Source organism: Portunus trituberculatus, chromosome 47 (assembly GCF_017591435.1).
Source record: "Portunus trituberculatus isolate SZX2019 chromosome 47, ASM1759143v1, whole genome shotgun sequence".
Taxonomy (NCBI): Eukaryota; Metazoa; Arthropoda; class Malacostraca; order Decapoda; family Portunidae; genus Portunus; species Portunus trituberculatus.
Genome location: NC_059301.1, coordinates 12,915,549 through 12,935,173, shown reverse-complemented (window position 1 = coordinate 12,935,173; position 19,625 = coordinate 12,915,549). Strand labels below are relative to the sequence as shown.

Genomic DNA, 19,625 nt, shown 5'->3' with positions numbered 1-19,625 from the left:
GAGAGAGAGAGAGAGAGAGAGAGAGAGAGAGAGAGATGTCTGTAAAAGAGAGGGAAAATGGGAAGGTGAGAGAGAGAGAGAAGAGAGAGAGAGAGAGAGAGAGAGAGAGAGAGAGAGAGAGAGAGAGAGAGAGAGAGAGAGAGAGAGAGAGAGAGAGAGAGAGAGAGAGAATAGCAATAGTAATAGTACTGATACATAAATTAATAGTTTAAAATAACCCCACAAAGTTACTTCCCAGGAGAAAATGTTCACTACAAACAACAACAAAGTACATCTGAAAGTTTGACGATAAAAATAACTTCCTATGTTGGACTCCCGCATCATGGCTGGTGGTGGTGGTGGTGGTGGTGGTGGTGGTGGTGGTAGTGGTGGTGGTGGTATTGTTATATTAATGGAAAAATAATAAAAAGATAACGCTGGAAACAAAGACGATGGTGATTAATGGAATGCTGACCTGTTGTTGTTGCTGTTGTTGTTGTTATTGTTGTTGTTGTTGTTGTTGTTATTCCTGTTGTTGTTGTTATTGGTTGGTTTTAATGTTCATCTTTTTTTCTTCCTTTTCTCCTCCTCCTTCTCCTCCTCTTGCTCCTCCTTCTATTCTTCCTCTTCTCATCAGTGTTACAGTTACATTCCATCTCAATAAACGAGAAAAAATAAAGCATGAAGTCAGAAAATGAGGAAGAAAAAAGTTACGACCCCAAGATTCTTAATTATTCCCTTCCTTTATCTTTTTCAACACTAATTTGAAAGTTTCATGAGCGAGGGATTGCTACACCTCCAACTTCCCTCTTTCTCGCCCGCAAGGAATACTAATACGTGTACCTATCTGACCAACAAACAGACTAGCGCCATAAAAAAGGTAAAAAATTGCTGAAATATGCCATGACAACAATACGCCTTAGAGTGAAGACAGAAGTGTATTTGCAGTAAGAGAAGGTATATTGATGGTAGCAGTAGTAGTAGTAGTTGTAGTTCTTGTTGGTGATAATAGTATTTGTAATAGTGGTTAGTAGTAGTGGTAGTAGTTAAAATAGTAGTAATATTACTTTTTGTGAATTCACGAGTTCTTCCTTGTGTCAGCAAAAAAAACTAAATAAAATAAAAAAAAAGCCCTTCCTGACTTGTATTTCTCCTAATATATATTTCTTTAAGCGACAATGTATTTATATTTCAAGTATCCTAATTCAACACTTGCAGATTAATAATACTTTACCTACCTGCTGACACCTCTACTGTTGTTGCGATGCCTTTGAGCAGTCACACAATCAGCCAAGATATGTTTAATCCTCCCATCCTCCCCTCCTACACAGTGATATCTTGCATCTAAAGAACGTAAGAACAATAAAAGCTATATGACGCCAGCAGGCCTAAACATGACAGTCATTGTATTATTTCCATTCAAGAAGCGGCGAAGGGCAACAAAAGGAAAAAAAATGAGACTGACGTTGCCATTCCCGAAACACTAGAGGCAATGAGATATCCAGAAATGATGAGAATGGAAACCGTCCCTCTTCAAAGAACCATATAGGAGTCCACCATCGACCCATCACCCTTGTCCACACATCTATCAAATATTTCAAAGCTTCCTATTGACTCGGCACTAACAGCCTGATTGCCGAGTCTATTTCAATCATCTGCCACTGTATTTGTGGACCACTTCCTTTCGACTCACTACCTAAATCTAACTTTGTGAAGGCTGCACTCGTCACTTCTTGTCCTTTCCAGCTGTACATCCTTGAGGCAGATCCCACGTATCTTTCCACCAAATTCATCCTTTATTTCACCTTTCCTAGTATTTACACGGTCATTCTCTTTACAAAAGCCATGCCATCTGAACACTCACACACACACACACACGTACGCATTACTGTTTGCTTTCCCCAGAGATGTTTTCCCAGGTATCAAAAGATCCACGCCCGGCGCTACTCTTAACTCTACTTAACCTACATTGCCGTATAAGGAAGCCCTTTTTAATACAGTCCTCACTTTTCCCTACCCTTACACAACACGTTTCGTATTCATATGTCTAAACACACTGCTATTGGACCGTCGCCACTCATCCTCCCCCTAGGAAGGCTTAACTCTGCCTCCACGCCTCTCTTTTATTCATCAAACCTTTCACAACGCCAGACACACTCTCTCTCTCTCTCTCTCTCTCTCTCTCTCTCTCTCTCTCTCTCTCTCTCTCTCTCTCTCTCTCTCTCTCTCTCTCTCTCTCTCTCTCTCTCTCTCTCTCTCCCCCAGTCCTGCCACCGCCACCACCTCGCTTTAGTATGCCTCCTCCTTTCGTCCGCCTCTTTTTTCCACTCATTGCACCTCCTATATACGTGCTTCGCCGCCTCACTACCTCCACACTCACGCTCTTGACTTGAAAGTTTATGTGTGTGTGTGTGTGTGTGTGTGTGTGTGTGTGTGTGTGTGTGTGTGTGTGTGTGTGTGTGTGTGTGTGTGTGTGTGTGTGTGTGTGTGTGTGTGTGTGTGTGTGTGTGTGTGTGTGTGTGTGTGTGTGGTCATTATAGTTTCTGTCAATGTACATTTTTCTGTCTGTCTCTCTGTCTGTCTATGTCTACTCTCTCTCTCTCTCTCTCTCTCTCTCTCTCTCTCTCTCTCTCTCTCTCTCTCTCTCTCTCACTAGTTTTGCCATGCTGTAAAATATTTTAACGTTTATATCATACGCGTCAACATTGCCTGTCCGTCTATTTTTCTTTCTCTCTCTCTCTCTCTCTCTCTCTCTCTCTCTCTCTCTCTCTCTCTCTCTCTCTCTCTCTCATTCCCTTCTTTTCTCTCCCATTCCCTCCTTTTCTCTCATTCCCTTTTTCTCTCTCATTCTCTCTTTTTCTCTTTCATCCTCTCTCTCCTTCACACCCACTACCACCACCACCACCACCACCACCACCACAAACACATACAGTTTCACTCGTGGCTCCCTTTGCTCTCGTATCTCGACAAAACTGTGACCCACATACAGGCGTGACTTACTTACTACCCAATAAACAGCACATCGGCCACGCGCAGCCCCAATTTGAAATACTCCCCGAATATCCATAATTTCCATCTCCATATCCCTTTCCATTACGTATTTTTGCATTATTCTATTTCGATCATTATTCCGCCCACGTGTGGAGCTTAACAACTCCACTCCCTCTAGTGGCGCCAAATGGTAACCGGGGGAAGCTATTGCTGTTATCGGAATAGATGTTATATTTCAGATCTATGAGGCGCCGTTAACACCTGCGTTAATTAACCCTATCACCGTGATATGCAACGATTCACAGCACTAAAAGCAATATACGGAGCCTCTAAAAGCATGTGCAAGAAAGAATGGTGGAAAAAGGAAAGGTTTTGTAATTTCTAGCAGGGAAAGAGTTAATGACAGGAAAGGAACGGGACGGTGGGGTGAGTACTTGATGGTTCTTGTAGTTCGGTGGCTGAGTGTCCGCTGAGGGAGAAGTGTGTAAGGGTGAAGGTGAGATGAGTGTGAGGATGAGAGTGAAGGTGGCTGGTGCACGGCGAGGGATGATGCAAGGCGAGGTTATTACAACAGATCATTGCATGTTCGCCATATATTACTACTCTTCCTTTATATGCTTCCTGTATATTTGGTAACACATAGCACTACTAAATATCACTGCATTTTATCATATTGTACTGTATATTGGACTCTTACGTGAAATAAAACAAGACCGTATTAATTTATAGTCATGACCACTTGACTATGCATAAAATTCTTGACCACTCTTACCAAGCTTTAAAGGAAGTATATACGGAGGTTTTCAAGCGTTTTCAAACTTCAAGTGATACCTTAACGAGTATTCCGTATCGCACTTCCAAAAGGAGTGAGAAAACCTCCATAAAAACACAACCATGTGTTACCTCTGAAAATAGTCTTGATGGAAAAACAGTGAACATAACTCCTACACTACTGGGACGCATCTCTACCTTGAGTTTGGGCATGATTAGATTATTTTATTTACATTAGGAAGGATTTATGGAGATCAGAAAATTGATGGTCAGTCTTCATTACTTTAATCCCCACATAGGTTTACGAAGCTGTATAAAATCACTAAATAGTAACCAGAAGGAATATGAAAGCTGTCCTGTTTCAGTATCATCAGTTCTCGGTAATGGCTGGCTATGATTGACTTGATGTATTTCGTGCTCACTTCCACGATAAAAATAGGAGTGTTCTTACTTAAATATTCAAGTGTTTTAGTGCACTCCCTCAGCTTCGTTTTGTTCACATTTTCAATATTGTTTTAGTGTTTCTATTCTAACTGTAAATGTTTTATGTGCATACTTTTATTTCTGGTAATATGTTTCATCTATCTATTGTCCTGTATTGGAAAGTGTGTGTGTGTGTGTGTGTGTGTGTGTGTGTGTGTGTGTGTGTGTGTGTGTGTGTGTGTGTGTGTGTGTGTGTGTGTGTGTGTGTGTGTGTGTGTGTGTTTCACTGTTTGATCTGCTGCAGTCTCTGACGAGACAGCCAGACGTTACCCTACGGAACGAGCTCAGAGCTCATTATCTCCGATCTTCGGATAGGCCTGAGACCAGGCACACACCACACACCGGGACAACAAGGTCATAACTCCTCGATTTACATCCCGTACCTACTCACTGCTAGGTGAACAGGGGCTACACGTGAAAAGAGACACACCCAAATATCTCCACCCGGCCGGAGAATCGAACCCCGGTCCTCTGGCTTGTGAAGCCAGCACTCTAACCACTGTGTGTGTGTGTGTGCGTGCGTGTGTGTGTGTGTGTGTGTGTGTGTTTAAACATCATATAATATTACAATACATCACCATGAAATACAAAAACATTCACCGAAGAAGCGTGTGTGGAGATCTCATTGTTACCTGGGTGAAGCATGACCGTTTGTTTCCAGTGCAATTCTGTCTTTTATTCTCTAAAGTTAACGCAAACATCTATACTTCGGTGTGTGACAAGTGCATCAGGTGGACTTTTTCACACACGCAGCTCTGTTATATACGAATTATGATTTAATGAACTCCAGTTACGGCGTGATGCTATCAATCAGTGGCCATGGTGACCAACTAGTAATGCTTTGCTGGGCACCGCTCCGCGCCGCCCATCACAGTGTCCTGCAGCCTCAAAGGCTTTGTGCCACCATCCACACAAAAATTCATGCAGAAAATTAATATTGTATAACAACTAATGACAAAACACTATAAGAAATGTCTAATGGAAGAACTAGTGATTCGTGAGAGCATTTTCCTGAAACTCCTAGTCTAGGCTCATTCCTAATGATATTTTCATAGGGAAATTATAAATATACCAAAAAACGGTGCTAACAAAGGCACAGTACATTACTGCAATATTCAGGAAGCAGGGAATGCACACTATAAATATAATTTTACATAAAAGTTACATATGCTCTCAGTGAACAAAAACAGGTACAGTGGCAGCTGGAATTTCCATGCTGACCAGACAGCATCAACAGAATGACTGAACAGTGAAGGCTCGGACGGAGGAAGGTTTGCTGAAACTGGCAGTGCAGGAACAGTAGGAACAAAAGGAATTTAAAAGGAGGAAGGACTCTATGAAAATTAGTAAAGCTGAGGAAGGGAAAAAGCTCAAGCAGAAGATATGTTGTACAAAGACCTGGTTCATGCTTGCGTTTCAGGGAGAAATTACTACGGTGGAGTAAACCCTTGCACCATGACGAGCAAGGGAAGGTGGAGCGGTGGAGGTGGCCAGCAGGAGCGGCTCTGCTCTCGCCCAGTAATGAAGGCAGCGTGGCGTGTCGAGGCCGAGGCGTGTGAGGACGTGAGGCACAGTGGAAGGCTGCATCTCACGTCCCGGCGGGTGTTGCGCCAAAAGTTACTCAGCTATTATTCATTGTTGGGAACAGAGTGAGGACGGTTCATAATGCGAGTCTGAGATGCTCACTCTCTTCTCATTCTTTGCACATATACACACACATACACATGCATTTAAACACACACACACACACACAAAGCTGTCAACACAAATCCGTGCAGACACAAGAGAATAAAAAAAAACTACGCATCATATGAAGAGCAGCTTAAGTTGTATTGTACAGCAGCAGACACGTGAGCTACTGAGCGAGCGAGGGCTTTCCACATTAGACTTACTACATACGATTCTACAATTGTATCATGAACCGTATTCTCGAACATTTCAGAGGCTTACTTATCTTGAACGTGCTGCGGTGGAATCAATAGAGTTTTGAAGGCTGTATTGATGGTTATAGTGATATTTCACCTTAGGAAAGTAATACCATCAATGAGAGAGAGAGAGAGAGAGAGAGAGAGAGAGAGAGAGAGAGAGAGAGAGAGAGAGAGAGAGAGAGAGAGAGAGAGAGAGAGAGAGAGAGAGAGAGAGAGAGAGAGAGAGAGAGAGAGAGAGAGAGAGAGAGAGAGAGAGAGAGAGAGAGAGAGAGAGAGAGAGAGAGAGAGAGAGAGAGAGAGAGAGAGAGAGAGAGAGAGAGATAATTACATTTTATTTTTTTTTTTTTCATTCATTTACAATTCGGCCTTAATATTTCACAATACGAAAATAATCACCTTACTAACGGATTTCCTGGCCGAGTCCACTGAGAGAAAAGCTCGTTTAAGAATCATGACAACAGAGCTGAGCCATCGTACATCGTGGCTTGTCGCTCGGTATGAGGGAATAGTCTCTAAAATATATGAAATCAAGTTTTCTTCCTTCCTGCTGTCCTCTTTTTATTTCTGCCTTTAGTCGCCCTACCTTAATAACGCTCTGCTATGAATTAACACGGAGTTATTACACACAAACACCCCCAGAAGCCAACCACACGGAAAACCACCAACTCTAACATATTCACAACTTCCACGGCATAAAAAAGTTTCTCCCTCCCCCTTCCTGACTCGCGCTGCATTAAATATCACACACTCCAAGCAGACCGTAAGTGTTACAGTGCGTCGGCTGCTTTAAGGTGCATTCACTTTTGCTACATGACATACTTGTAATTATTAGGCTTATAACTACACTGGCCTTGCATTCCATCTCTCCTGCATGGCTGAGATCTTTCCTCTATGTAAATACTTCAAGTCGCCGAAAGAAAATCTCGAATGCTTAAATGAAGAAGAAACATTTTTTTTATTAATGTTGAGGTAGATAATAATACACTTCAATTATTGCTTTTAGTCTTTATCTCAAACAGGACCATTTGAAGATTAATTACTGTCCTTTTCGCTATCTTATCCCTCAGATCACATTCGCCTTTACTCCTGCACTCTCTGAGCCTTAAAAGTCTTGTAAAGACTTTTGCTGTCCATGGATGCTACAGAACCTAGAGTAGAATTTCTTATTTAATATTGATGGTTAATTTTGCTCTAAAACGTGAATTCGTGATTTTTCTCGTAATAAGTCTTGCTTCCTTGTTGATTTTTGGAGGTTAACACTAAATGATTAAAATGTTAAGGGACTCTATTCAACCACATATGCTGCAAAGGAACCAGGCGTGATGTGAACCATGGACACTCCACAGCTATGACAGGACATGAGAATCAGGAATAAAAAAAAATTATTGTACGAGAGAGAACAGCGACGGATGCAACACTTACGGGGAAGGAGATACTGAAGGCAAACCATTAAAGAATAGAGATGATGAAATGAAAAGCCATGGCATCTATACTGGAAGCAACTAGCATTCATTTTCTCTCTCTCTCTCTCTCTCTCTCTCTCTCTCTCTCTCTCTCTCTTTTCCTGCGAAACAAGAAGGAAGAAAGTGGTTTAGTTATAACTTTGTTCTTTTATCACGATCTTTAAAATGATTTTATCTGCTGCTTTCCCTTCCACGATTCCTACGTGGGCAACAGACAAAGTCTGCAAAAGTAATTATTAAAATATGTATCCGAATTAGGATCGCACCCAGCTGAATAATTAATTAAACGCATATATTTACATATTGAAGGAATAATTCAACGACAGAAATCACTGACATGTGAAAATGTTCTTGCATTTTTCCTCCTGTTTTCCCTGTCTTTACAAAACAGTGTGCAACAATTTATCTTAACCTCTGGATTAAATACTTTCTCTGACATACCGAACTCCTTTTCTCTTAAACCAATCATATCAATGTTTTATACTCACGCCATTCTTTTTCTTTCAAATATATTAAAAAAATTATTTTTCCACTAAATTTTCCTTCCTTCATTTATTTACGTATTCTCTTGCTTGTTTTTAGTGACATAAAAAAAAAAACACTTTCCAAATCTAACTGAATAAAAATATAAATCAACATTAATGTTACTATTGTTCTTAATATTATAACATCCACCCCAACACCACCACCATCACCACCATGTCCTGGTACCGCTGGCACTATCAATATGTTCTGGTGTGGCTGAAGAGAAACACTGGGGGAGCTTCCCTGTGTTTATTGTAGGATACAAAATGTACTGGAGGCTTGGTAGCTTGGTAGCGACCGGCCGTGGAAAGGCTTGAGAAGTAGCCGTCGGTCAGAGAGAGACTTGTAGTCGGTAGCGGCTAGATGGAGCTTGTAGCAAGCGTGATGATGTATAATTACAGTCTACACAATGGAGTGTGACTGTAGACAGTAGACTGTAGAACTAGACTGGCTGTGCAGGACAGGAGGCCCAGTCAAAGAAGGAAGGCAAGCGGATTGCCAAACAGAGCGTGAGCCTATCCCTTAAGCTGCGTTAGGAACCAGACTGAGCGTGGCGTCCCGTGGGGTAGCTGAACAATACACAGCCCTAGTACACTATATACAAAACATTACATTAACCCGCGCATAAAAGTAGTCTGTCTATGATAACCACCACCACCACCACCTCAGCCATCAGTTGACCTTCCAACTTCGTAAGACACGCCAAGTAGTAGCAGTAGTAGTAGTAGTAGTAGCAGTAGTTGTAGTAGGAGTACCAGTAGCAGTAGCAGTAACAGTAGCAGTAACAGTAGGAGTAGTAGAAGTAGTAGAAGTAGTAGTAGCAGCAGTAGTCACAGTAGTAGTAGTAGTAGTAGTAGTAGTAGTAGTAGTAGTAGTAGTAGTAGTAGTAGGGATAATGATAGCTGTTTTGGCAACGGGGTGGTGGTGGTGGTGGTGGTAGTGGTGGTGGTTAGCGGCGGATATAGCAACATTAATGCCAGTAAGATTCCAAATATATACATCAACATTATCTATATATCAACTTTACCTACAACATTTCCTCCAGAGACATGTCTTCTATTTTTCCTGGCTGTCATGAAAAAGACTCCTTTCTTCTCCCAACACCAAAAAAGTAAACAAATAAATACAAATAAGTAAACGAACGCGTAGTCAAAAAGGATAAAAAAGAGAGGGAAGAAAAAGAAAAGTGGAAAGGAAGGAGGCGGGACAAGCGGCGGCCCTCCAGCGAGAACATTTTCTTGCCACGAGGCAGGAAACACACGCAAGAGCTCTTCACCGTCTTCTGTATGCTAATATTCGGATGTCGTTATTTTGTTGTGTGTTCCCCAGCAAGCAACTAGGCGTCTGCGGAGGATCAGATGTAATTTTCATTATTATCGCACATTACTTCCATTACTACATGAAATCTTTATATAGTGATGTAATTTTCAGTATTATCGCGCATTACTTCCATTACTACATGAAATCTTTATATAATGATGTAATTTTCAGTATTATCGCGCATTACTTCCATTACTACATGAAATCTCCATATAGTGTTTCCGTAATTCCGCAGCATTTACTACTAGATATCACTCACTGTTATCATTATCATGATTTTACAGCCATTTATTTTAATATAATGAAGGTTAGCATAATATCTGCTTTTTAATTTAGCATATGACGCCGTGCATCATTTAATATTCAATCATCATCATCTGTTTCCATTTGAAGTATTACACCTTTGTTTAAATATAATGTATCACTTTTCGGATTACACAAAATCTATTACTAGACAAAATTTACTATTTACTTTAGCATTTATTTCATCACTATCTATTTTTTATTTTCATTATTACAAGTTTACACATCATTCATCATTGTTATGCATAATAATAATTATAATAATAATCTCGTAACATCTATAACTAAGTATCCTCAACAATTTCCAATACACGATCTATTACCTTCATGCAACACTTACATTTTTTAGTTCATTCCTGCAAGCATAAAGCATTAAAGGTTACCAGACACGAATAAGAAATACTTGCTGCAAATTCTTCTCCCCGGAGCAGGAATTCTCGGAGCGGCAGGAGGCGGTAACCACGTCCCTGGGTAATTCTGCAGGCGATTCTCAGCCAAACGCGGCACGCAAATTTTTACCCTCGATTTATATAAAGAATATTGAAAGTCTTGAAAAAATGCAGCGAGCTGAAACATAACTAATTAATTCGCTAAGGTAAATTATGAATGTAGATCTGGGTCACTGGATTTTAATTAATCGAAAGATGGAAGATTGCGAGCGTCTGGATTCATTATTGCCTTCTTCGATTCCTTTTCGCTCACGTCATAATCTCTAAAAATGGGGAGGAAGATGAGTCACGCAATGCTACGATGAATAGATGCTCGTTATAGCTCGTTGTCTAATACAAACACAAATATAACAGACAGAATAAAAGTTTGGTAAGAATAAAAGTTTGGTAATGATCTAAAACATGTTCTTAAGCAATGATTTTTCTGTGTTTATTTCAGACTTCCACATAAATTTTTAGTGGATGGTAAAACTCCCACACAACGCGGGGAAGAAAAGTCTGATAATGACCTAATTTTCTGAAAAGATCAAACAAATCCTCAGTTTTCCACCTTATAATGAAAACCTTACAGGTATCTAAAGGTTTGTGTGCAAGTCAGGAAGAAAAGAAAGGATAAATAAGGAAAGGAATGGCGTCTGGATAATTAACAAATCTTTTTTCATCATATTTCCTTTAAATTGATTAATACCTTCCGTCTTTCAGCCCTTTTCAGCGATAAGCTGTAGATTGATCTGCTTATTTTTGCATTTCATTCTTTCGTCATGTCTTGCAATGTTTCGAGGAAAGTGTATCGCGGCATCGGAACGAAGGTGGCATCTATTGAGGATATCTTTTCATAAAATTTTAAGCCCTTCAATACTGGGACACATTTTTACTTTGAGATTTGTGTTCAATTAGACCATTTTATTGATATTGGGAATGGTCTATGGAGATCAAAAGAATAATGGGCACAGTTTTCACCATATTTATCCCCCACGTAAGTTTTTGAAGATGTATAAAATCACCAAATTGTAATAAAAATTAATATGGAAACGGGTCATAGTACTCAAGGGGTGAAAGCCGCAACCTGAATATTTAACAATTATTTTTTCTTTCCCATTTATTTGCCATAAAATCAGTTTTGTTTCAGGTGTCTACTACTCCGCTCATAAGCCATTTCATTTTATTTAAACTGTCTCAAAATTCGATCACGTTATTTCTTTTCCTATCTTGATTAGAAGTTCTGAAGATGTTGTCCATATTATCTTCGTTACATCCCATAAGTCACTTCAAATACATACATCCCTCACTAATGTGCAATGCCTCTAACTACAATGTGCGTGCGTGAGTCCTCCAAAGGCTGAGGTGCAAAACAAGCTATCACGCATAACTATTGGACATCTTCAGATTAACTATACAGTTGAGTCAGTCTATGGAATGATTGAAGCCCAAGATGAAGATAAAGGAAGGTGTTCAATCCATATGTAGTGCTCATCTCTCCTGCCAAAGCATATGAAAGTGCCAAGTATGAAATAGAAGATCGTGTTTAAAAAAAAAAGTTTTCGTTTATTTCATCTTACATTTTGTTTTTTATTTCAGTAATATTTTGATACGAGTTATGCATCACCAATAGGAAGAAAACACTAATGACAAAATTACCAATAATCTCTGTAACCTTGGGAAATAGCCCAGATAAACCACAGTGTGAAAAACATCAATGAAAAAAAAAATAAATAGAATAAAACACACAAGACCTGATCAAACATCTAAAGGAAGAAAGCAGAAACAACACACAAGCGTAACACGTTATAATCATTTTGCCACAGATGTCTTGCGGTCTAAGGAACCACAAACAAGCACAAAATGACCTAAAACAGATATTCTCGCTACTCTACATACAAGAAACGACAACCTGGAACAACAACATGCTAATTTTACATTCCTAAACCCTCCTTTCTTGATCAGGTGTATCAAGTGGTAACCGTTGCTTTCGTCGGCAGAGTAATCTTAGGTGACGCAGAGGCAAAACTGAACTCCCCACGGGCAGCGCGGCGACTCACTTGTGCCGCACCTGAGTGTTGCCCTTCCCGCACTTCATTACCGCCCAGTCTACTAATGAACAATTTGAGTAAATGAAACAATATTATCAGCTGTCTTGATAAATTATTACATATTGAAAGCGGGCGTGCGCAATTTAATGAGGAAATGGATGCTGTTAATTATTTTCCGAAACTATAGCCAAATTACTCGATATTATTAGTTATTCAAATTGTAATGACTATATTGTCACTCCGTATGGAAGCGCAGGCGATAAGAAAATGGCGCTCGTTTATGTGACAGTTTTGTTGCTGTTCATTATAATATTTTGGCGAGCGCGAGACCTCTGCTGGACCTGTGGTGGTGGTGGTGGTGGTGGTGGTGGTGGTGGTGGTGGTGGTGGTGGTGGTCGTGGTGGTGGTGGTGGCTGGACGCACAGTAAAGGTTTCTGGTAAAAGGATGAGTCTGACAGAGTTTGTAGGGAACATATGGCGGGATTGGTTAGCGGAGGAGGAGAAGGAGGAGAAGGAGGAGGAGGAGGAAGAGGAAAAAGTAAGAAGAAAAGGAAAAGATAAAGGGTAGAAAAGATGAAAAGAAGAACGAGAGTAAGATAAAAAAAAAGCAATGCTAACAATAATATTAACAACAACAACAATAATAATAATAATAATAATAATAATAATAATAATAATAATAATAATAATAATAATAATAATAATAATAATAATAATAATAATAATAATAATAATAATAATAGCAATAATAATAATAATAAGAAATTGAAGAAGAAGAAGAACAAGAACAAGAACAAGAAAAACAAGAAGCAAGAAGAAGAAGAAAAAGAAAAAAAAACAACAAAAACAACAAGATCAAATGAAGGAAAACAACTAGACAAACCAGTACAGGGAAGAGGAGGATCAAAAACATAAACAGAAAATTATAGATAAACGAAAACACATCCATTAATTAGCAATAATAAATAAATAAATAAATAAATAAAGAGAAACTGTAGATAGACTGAGAGTACAATGTTTCGTCGTGTCGTGTAGAGCCACAGGGTGAACAACAACACCTAGGCACACAAGACGCCATCAGCTGCGTGGGAAGTCAGAAGCGAAGGGTGCAGCCATCCTTTAGGGGTTTGCAATACATTCCTAATAGATTTATCCCCTGCAATATCCAGTGAGACGAAGAGAGAGAGACCCGTGAATAGACGTATACGTACACAACATACTATCTGGAAGTTCTCACGCAGAGTCGCTTCCTGCTTATACGTTCCAGGACCTCTCAGGAACTCTCACAAGTGCCACAGCAAAGTTTGAACACAGACCAGCTCATGTTTATTAATACAACTTCATCCCTTCACTACCAACATGCTTTCATATTCATTCTGTTTACCATTTTGGCTATTTTACACACCTTCATAAAATTATGTGAGGATTACAATATTGTAGACTCTGGCCATTAATCTTTTAAAATACATAGATATTTTCTAATGTAAAATAAAATCATCTAATCACACCAAAAACTCAGAGTAAAAATGCGTCCCAGTACTGAAAGGATTAAAATATCCGACCGAAGTCTTATCACCAACAATAATAAGTTGCCACACATCTACAGGCAAGCAAAGGCAGCGCAAAAAGAGTTTCAGGTCCTGTGAAGGCGAGAACTTGGAATGAAAACACAGATGAGTTGGGAATACACAAAGCATCCAGTCCTCGCCTTCACAGGGAGAAAATATTGCAGTAAAGAGTTCAAACACCTAAAGATGTGAAAATTTCCTTTTTTCTCAGCGCGTGAAGGTGGCCACACAAAGTCAGAGAAGTGGGAAACGCACATTATTTTACATTTCTCTGTAAAAAAAATGATAACAAGAGAAGAGAGAGTTCAAAAGATGTAAGAGTGTTTTTAGAAACTAGTGAATGAAGAGAATCCACATGAAATAAGTGATGACAATAAGATAGAGCAACAGGAAGAGAATGGTACAAAGTCAACATTACCGTGAACAAGATGAAGAAAGGGAAAGCCAAAAATTGCATTTTCAAGCGTTACCTGTGGTTCATCTCGAGTGGTTTTAAAAGACTCATGGCAGTCGTAAGGTTTTCCGGGAACATTTATTTTGTGATTCTAGACATTCATTTTGTATTTCAAGTGGAAAAAACGTTCATAATGATACAAAAAACAATGATACAAGCATGATACGGGATAGCTCTCTCGTATAAAGTCTATTCATGCGACAAAGTATCCATGACAACATGCCTGATTATCTCTGCGGGTTTTGAAGACATTTCTAATAAAAGCAGACAGTGCTCAAGAATACAAGCCTTGGTGCGTTCACAGTCAGCTGCTCCTCGCCATGGTCCCATAGTGCCTGCCTGGCCTCGACATTACCTGTCTGAATACTCACACAATCAAACTTTCGCCAGCTTTCGTCCGAGACACCAACAGTACTTTTTTAACAGATTCTTCAGGACTTCGAGACAGTTTTCAGAATTCCGGAGATAGTTAACAAGCATTCTGCACTATATTAAAAAAAAGCACAACAAATTATATGGCCATTTTAAGGTACCACTGATAAAATTTGAAAAGATATAAACCAAAGTGACGATTAAATAGAAAAGTGAACAAGGCGAGAAAAGTGAATCGAAGAGTTTTCAAATGATCTTTTTAGATAATCCTCTTCATATACTTCTCTTCAGGCATTATTATTATATTTTTTTTTGTAATTTACCTAGACTTAAAATGGTGTTTCTATTACTTTTTAATACCACATAAGATGCATTACCTATGAACAAGTGTCCATTGAGTGTTATCTCTTCAAGATACAGTAAAAGAACGACAAAAAACATGCATTTCATTCCTACTTCGTCATGCAACACGGGACGCTTGGAAGCTTGTAGTGTGCGTCTGGAGGCCATTTGTTCTTGGCTCCTGTCTCCTGACGCCTGTGCCTGCTCTTGGTATTATCATTTACGTGAATATTCAAAGACCTGGGAAGTTTCACCACCTTTCCTCAGAGGCACTTAAAACAAGAACATAAGACACGAACTGGAAACCCTCAGACACTCGTCACTGGAGACAAAGCCAAGATCGTGAGAGTGTCCAACACCGTCCCACGTTTCCCTGGACGCCTAGTGTGGAAAGTTCCGGGAGACTTGTTTCATATCAAATTTTTGACAAAGCCCTGCCTGCTCTCTCTTGCCCTTTCCCTAATCCCGTTGTAAAAATCGTGTATATGGCTCAAAAGGCTACAGAGATACACCTTTTAAAATCCTCCCCTAATACCTGACTGTGCCCTATTGTACGTCATCCATTTCTGTCCCGTCCCTTCACTTGAGCTCTCCATCCCAGCCGACCCTTCCACACCCACCTCACAAACCCTCCACATCCTTCACAATCCATTATCCAACACACTGCATGTCTTACCCTATCTCACTCCCCCTCCACCTCACTATCCATCCTTCCACTCATGTACAGCACATCCCCCGAACCAGCCCAGCAAGCCCTCCAGTAGCAACGAACTGTCCTCACTCCAGTTCCCCTTCATCTACCAACGTAATCCCTCTCCACTCATCCATTCCACCAGTCCACGCCCCGCCCTGCCCAGCCACACTCTACGATTCAATGTTCCTTCAGCGCAAGCACCATCACCCAACCTTCTACCGCCACACTGCACACAGGAAGCACAGGAAGCAAGGTTTGATGCCCAGCGGTCGCGATTCCAGTAAACGTCATCACAATATAGCTTTTTCCCCGGGCCGCGAGTGTCGCCGGCTTCTATAACCCTTTACAGGCGCTGGCAGGGTCGTTTGTAGTAGCGAACGGGAATGTATTGTGATGGGGAGCTGGGTTGGCCCGCTGTGGTGAGATGCGCATCATAAAGGATATATTGTATGAGGGCGAGGGAGCAGCGGCGCCCTGGAGAGAGAGAGAGAGAGAGAGAGAGAGAGAGAGAGAGAGAGAGAGAGAGAGAGAGAGAGAGAGAGAGAGAGAGAGAGAGAGAGAGAGAGAGAGAGAGAGAGAGAGAGAGAGAGAGAGAGAGAGAGAGAGAGAGAGAGAGAGAGAGAGAGAGAGAGAGAGAGAGAGAGAGAGAGAGAGAGAGAGAGAGAGAGAGAGAGAGAGAGAGAGAGAGAGAGAGAGAGAGAGAATCCCTCAGAGCCTCCAACACAACCCTCGCCCTCACCTCCTACATACCACTTTCGACACACACACACACACACACACACACACACACACACACACACACACACACACACACACACACACACACAGGCAGGAATGTAAAAATCCAGCGAGAAAGAAACCACGACACACACACACACACACACACACACACACACACACACACACACACAAACACAGAGGCAGTCAGTCACAATATACAAGTAAATAAATAGACAGACATATAGATAGATAGATAGATAGATAGATAAATAGACGAACAGACACACACGTAAAACAGAGATATATTGAGAAGATAAACACCAACAACCATCCCATGCATAGACAAAAGAGACAAAAAAAAAAAAAAAGAAAGAGAGAAAGAGAATACAAAAAAAAAAAAAAGGTTATTCATGTCTTCAATATATTAGCAGCAATGCATTCCTGCGCCCATTACTTTCGCGACAAAGAAACTGATTGAACGACATCGCGCGAGACACAGATACGGAGCACACCAGGAGACTCAACGCGCCGCTCACACACAAAGGAAAAATATATCCGGGTGAAAAATTCCCAAAATGTTCAATCCGGTTATGACTTTCCTGGCGGGCTCCTTTTTTGCTTGCCTCACTCCAATCACGAGCATTGTGAAGGAGGAGGAAGAGGAGGAGGAGGAGGAGGAGGAGGAGGAGGAGGAGGAGGAGGAGGAGGAGGAGGAGGAGGAGGAGGAGGAGGGTACTAGTGGTTGGTGGTGGTTTTGGTGGTGGTGGTGGTGGTGATGATGGTGGTGGTGTGTTGACTGCAGTGTGAAAAGAAGTGCTTGTTGGTGCGTGTCGGTGGTGGTGGTGGTAGTGGCAGTGGCGGTGGCGGTGGTGGTGGTGGTGGTGAGATACCCAAAAAAATAAGGTGGATAAAGAAAATTGAAGTAGTGGCGGAAATGGAGAGATAGATAAAAATGTGAGAAAATGATGCTATGACGGAATAGAAGAGAATAAGTTTTGACGAATTCGATAAAACACAAAAACAGGAAAAAAAAAAGCAATGACTGAATGACACTTAGAAATAAAAACTAAGATAAGGTGACAGTTTAGTAAAAGTAGAAAATTTATGAAAAGATAAAATGAAAAGCAAAAACAAAGAACAGATGAGATAAAGAGGTAAACAAAAAAATGAAATAGTAATCAGGAAGAATATGCTGAAAAGAGAAGGACTCAAATAAATGAAGGTAAGTTAGAGAACAGAATGATAAGAAATAAACATCGTAGAGAAGAAAATAAAGATGAGAAACACAAAATTGAAAAGACAACACAAAACACAGAAACTTAGATTAAAGATTGGGGAAAAATGATAAATAAAAAAAACTAAAACCAAGAAAAAAAAAACCGAAAAGAAGCAATACTAAAAGAAGAAAACATCACTTAACCCCTTCAGTACCAAGACATGCTTCCGTATTCACTCTGCTTTCTATTTGATGATTTTGCACATCTACAGAAACTTACATGGAGATTAAAATAGAGAAGACTCTACCCATTAATCTTCTGACCTGCATAGACACTTCTTAATGCAAGAGGGAGGTATCGAGGCATTTGCTCCCCTAATTCTGGCTGACGGTTTTGGCATTTTTTGAAGTCTTTGGAGAGCCAGCGCTCAAGTGGGCCTTTTTCTAACTTTCTTTTTTTTGCCCTTGGCTGGCCCTCTTCTCTACGTAGAAAAATAAATAAATAAAAAAGATTAAAAAATAAAATAATCTAATCACCAAAATCTCAAGGTAAAAATGCGTTCCAGTGCTAAAGGGATTAAGAAACTAATATGGAGATTAAAATATGGAAGACTCTAGCCATTAATCTTCTGACCTGCATAGACACTTCTTAATGTAAATGAAATCATCTAGTCACACTCAGGTAAAAATGCGTCGCAGTACTAAAGGTATTAAGCATCAAGGGTCAGAAGGGAAGAGCGTCCACTAAACAATAGAGGAACGCGGAATCACAGCGCCAGGTTTATCCAAATACCTTAAGCTTATTGTGATGAGTCGCGAGGATATGCATAAGCCAGCCTTTGTGATGGGGGAGGGCGGAGAGAGTGGCTACGTTCCCTGAGTGGCGGAGTGAACGTCGCCATGAATTAATTGTTTTCACGGCAAGCACGGCACTCGGATTAAAAAGTGATACCGTCCATTAGTTTTAACTACTACACTGCTGTACACGGACCTATATGAGTTCCTGTCTTTTTATTAAACCATTCAGTACTAACGAACAATTTTTTTCGACCTAGACTAAATCAGGTGTCGTTACTCACAGTACGGTAAGTAAAGCTAGTAGTGTAGTGAATAAGTAACTAGACACATTGGAAAAAAGAATTATCCTAAGCTTAATAAAATTCTTCGCTGATATCCCACCCCCCAAAAAAATCAACAGGTGTCATTGTACGTAAAGAATGAATAACTTTCGAGAGCGCGCAGAAACGAAATAAAGAAAAAAGAAACACACTATTCTGTTGGGAATTTCATTTACTTTAACTGCGTTATGCAACAATTCATAACACTAAAAACAACAAAAATCTTTACAAGCAGCTGCTACAAATAGAAATGAAGTTGAAAAATCGTTTCCTTTTATTAGCCTGCCTAATGCTTGGAGGCGGCTGTGCAACATATATAATTGTCACGGAGTGGTTTGTGATAAGGGTAAACTGTGTTAATAACAAACCAATGACTGCCTTTTGAGTGTTTGGAAACAAAAAGGAAATAACAATGCATGGCAACAAGAAGCCATTTCATCTTTTCTTTAGTATTTAAATAGATTAAATATACAAATTTAGTGTATTTATCTCTTTTTTATTTCTACGCATCAACACTGACAACAAACATAACAGAAAAAAAGGTGAAAAAAAACTCCACTTTTTTACATCTGTCCCAAATAAAAGTATATTGTAAAAAGCATTTCAGTTTGGTTCTAGCGTCTTGACCCTCTCTCTGGGAACCGATCATGTAAGAGGAAGGATGAAAACCAGACACAGGCAGAGACCTCTTGTCTTTAGCCTAATGGAAGCTTGAAATGATCAGTTAACGCACAATAAATCAATCTGTTCCAAGTAGGTCAGTCTAACAATGAAAAAGTTACGAACGGGATAACTTTTGACTGTTTGTTGTGAGAACCACAGCGGCGCTCAGTGACCTATACTCGGCCATGCAAGATCGTCAGGCTCTCCTAAATAATAAACAGAGCAGTGTTGCCCGG

The 19,625-nt window shown here is 40.1% G+C and overlaps 1 long non-coding RNA gene across 2 annotated transcripts in view; it reads right to left on the bottom strand.

Moving 5' to 3' along the window:
* Positions 1-505: 505 nt before the first annotated feature.
* Positions 506-19,625, bottom strand: part of LOC123520838 — a 31,337-nt gene continuing 12,217 nt past the window's right edge. The window contains exon 3 of one of the 2 annotated variants that reach the window (XR_006679394.1): positions 506-635. This is a non-coding gene — a long non-coding RNA (uncharacterized LOC123520838). Of the gene's footprint in view, positions 636-12,624; positions 12,677-19,625 lie in introns of those variants that run through there. The other variant, XR_006679393.1, reaches the window with a different exon arrangement.